At 48.2% G+C, this 3,270-nt stretch overlaps 1 pseudogene; it reads right to left on the bottom strand.

The window, feature by feature from the left end:
• Nucleotides 1-426: 426 nt before the first annotated feature.
• LOC142429190 (XK-related protein 8 pseudogene) lies at nt 427-2,042 on the bottom strand (annotated as a pseudogene).
• Nucleotides 2,043-3,270: the final 1,228 nt, after the last annotated feature.

Genomic DNA, 3,270 nt, shown 5'->3' with positions numbered 1-3,270 from the left:
AGGGTGTTCCTGGCCCAGAGAGGCTCTCAATAAACATGGGTTGAAGGTGTTGGATGAATAGGTGAGGATGGGGAGACAGAAGCCTAGAACGCATACCCTGCAAGTCCTGGGCCTTCTAGTCTGGGAGAGGAGGCCCAAGTGGATATAACAGCATCTTTACTATTTGGGAAGTAGCTAGGGTGGGGGTGGGGATGTGGCCAGTATAGAAATACCCAAGGCCCACCTGTTACACAGGCTGGTGAGGAAGACAAAGGAATCTTTTCTTTCTTCTCCCAGTGTCTTGTATGTAATGGGGCCCACTGGCACTCCAGGACCCAGTCCATCTTTCTATCAGTAGGTGAGCACTTAACCCTCTGGGCTGCTGAGGACTCCTTAGCCCATCCTATCTCGCTCATACTGTGAACTCCTTGACGCCAGGCCTTGGTCTCATTCAAACGTTTTCAGAACCTAGAACAGAGCAGGATTGGAGCTCTGGCTGTATGGACTAAGGCCTGCAGCCCATTAGCTTATCTTCTGCTTTCTTTCAATTAGTTCACTGTCCATATGGCCCCATCAGAACCAAATCCTACCTCAAAAAAACAAACAAACACCACAACATATTCACCTCTCTGTTCACAAAGGAAGCCGAATCATTCGTAGCCTTTGGTGAAAAGTTCTGAGCCAAGTTAGCTATGTGCCTGTTCTGTGGCAGCTGGCATGTTTCAGGGGGAAGGAGGTTGAGGACCAGTCCACACTGTCAAGCTAGTAGGGCGCAGCCAGTGGTAGTAACGAGCTTCAGCACCAGGCCCAGCAAGAAGCGGACCCCACTCTCAGAAAACAGCATCTCCAAGGGGTTCCCATGGGGCAGCCAAGTGTTGTGAGCTAACCAGGTTCCCACCAGGAGGTTACTGTCACTCATGAGGATCATCAGGTGGATGGTGGCCCAGCCTGCATGCACCCTTCTAACCACGCGGAACCAGGAGAAATAGAGGGCGGTGGCCATTGCCTGGTAGAGCTACTTGGAGATGGGGTCTGCCATAAAGTCTGTGCCCTGAGTCAGACCCAGAGCAGCAGCAGCAGCCACAGGCAGAGGAAGTGCAAGGCCATGTATCGGGGGAACTGAGAAGAGGGCCATGGCCAGGACTCAGGGCCACAACAGCAGTAGATTCCACAAGAAGTAGATCACAGAAGAACCTGGCCCCATGAGGGGGTTCAGAAGGCAGGCAAGGTGCCCGGGACCCACTGATAGTACAACAACACCCACAAGATTCCCAAGAAGGACGTGCAGATGCCAATCCACTGATAGCACTTGATCTGGTCATCCTGCAGCACAATGTACAATGGCTGCAGCGGCGTTTCCAGGAAGGTCTCAAAGAGCCATAGCACGCTGATGTCCAGGGAGAAGAAGTAGGCATAGGCCAGATCAAAGTCAGTGGGGGATCTCCTGTGGCCACACCAACAGCCCCTGCTGGAGCCTCTGCACACACAGGCACCTCTAACCTGTTCTACAGGGTAACTATGAGTGGGCATTGATTTAGTGGCAGTGAGTATGTTTCCTTAGGCAAAATTCAAACACTAACGCTTCCTCACGAAGGCAAGATCTGGAGAGAATCTGTCGTCCAGCTGTAGGAAATGCAGCCATGCCAGGCAGTGGCCAAGGCTGTGCCCCATGTAGGCTGGCAGGTTGGCAAGCAGCCAGACGTAGGTGAGTAGCTCCAGTATGGCTGAGGCGAGGCCCAGCAACTCTAGCACCAGTGCTGCATACAGGTAGAGGCTGCAGAGCACGTACTGGCCAACTGCCTCAGGTAGGCACCCAGGTTCAACAGTAAGGTCGCTGTGCCCCGCATGCCCAGGATCAGGTCCCAAAGGAGGGTGGTGCGGGCGAGCAGGGGATGGCCTGCCAGCCTCTTCCCACCCCCCTGTCTCCTTGGAGGCTCCTGCCTGTCCCGCAAACACCAGGGTCGCCTTGTGTACCATAGATTTTTTATCCATTCTTCTGCTGTTGTGCATTTGACTGCTTTCAGTTTCCTGCGTTTGTGAACTGTGCAGCCATAACCATACATCTCCTCCGTGTCTCTTATTCTTTGGGATCTATACCTAATGTGGCATTGATGTATCATATGGGATTTAAATTCCTAGTTACTTTAAGTATCATTATATTGTTTCCCATTGTGGCTGTATGTATTTACAAGTCCACCAACAGTGTATATGAGCTCCATTCTCTCTATGACTTCTCCAGCATTTGTTGTTGTGTTAGTCCAGGTAGACTAGAGAAACATGTGTATAAGAGAGAGTTTTATATATAGGGTAATCATACATCAAGAAAGCTTATACCAAGGGCTCAAGCAAAAAGAAAATATATTGCGAATGATGATGGCAACGAATGTACAAATGTGCTTGACACAATGGATGGATGTATGGATTGTGACAAAAGTTGTATGAGCTCCAAAGAAAATGATTAAACAAACAAAAAAAGAAAGCATCCCAGGCTAGTACAAGCCCATAAGTCTGATATTAACCCATATGTCCGATTCTGATCTATGAAGTCCTCTTCAGACTCACGAAACACATGCAATGACCCTGAGTGCAGGATGATCACAGGTCACTGGGTAGAAAGTCTTTGGATCCAGTGGTGGTGTAAGCATCTCAGCATTGGCAGGGGTCTCCATGTGGCTTCTCTAGCACCCAGGGCTGCATCAGAGTAGGTCCATGTAGCTTCTCCTCAGCGATGTCTCTCAGGGAGTCAGCCTTGTCAGTAGAGAGTCTCCAAGGGAGTGATGAGAGAGAGAGAGAAAAAGAGAGAGAGACTCACGTCTCCAAGGAGGAAAATCTCTGAGTTCCCAGAATTCTCAGGAGAAGGCCTTGCCCATACAGAGGCCTCATTGGCTATAACCCATTTGACGGACTGGACTCCACCCCTTCTCTCTTAATCCTCTCAAGTCCCAAATTGACACCAGATTATGTAACTACCACGATTGTTTTGTTCATTTTTAAAAATTGGGGTAACATTGTGGGTATAAGGTGGTATCTCATTGTGGTTTTAATTTGCTTCTCAGATAGCTAGTTATCATAAGCATTTTTATGTGTTTGTTAGCTGTTTGCATAATTTTTGTGAGATGTCTGTTCATGTCTTTTTCCTACTTCTTAATTGAGCCTTTTTTAATTGAGTTGCTGTAGAGTTCTGTATATTTTGGAAATTAGACCCTTTTCAGATATGCTGTTGGTAAATTTTTTCTCAATATTTGGGTTCTAATATGTGAGTTCTCCTGATGAAGTCATTTGATATGTATA

This window comes from Tenrec ecaudatus, chromosome 1 (assembly GCF_050624435.1).
Source record: "Tenrec ecaudatus isolate mTenEca1 chromosome 1, mTenEca1.hap1, whole genome shotgun sequence".
NCBI classification, from domain to species: Eukaryota; Metazoa; Chordata; class Mammalia; order Afrosoricida; family Tenrecidae; genus Tenrec; species Tenrec ecaudatus.
Note: the sequence above shows the minus strand (reverse complement) of the source record. Positions and strands in the feature narration are given on the sequence as shown.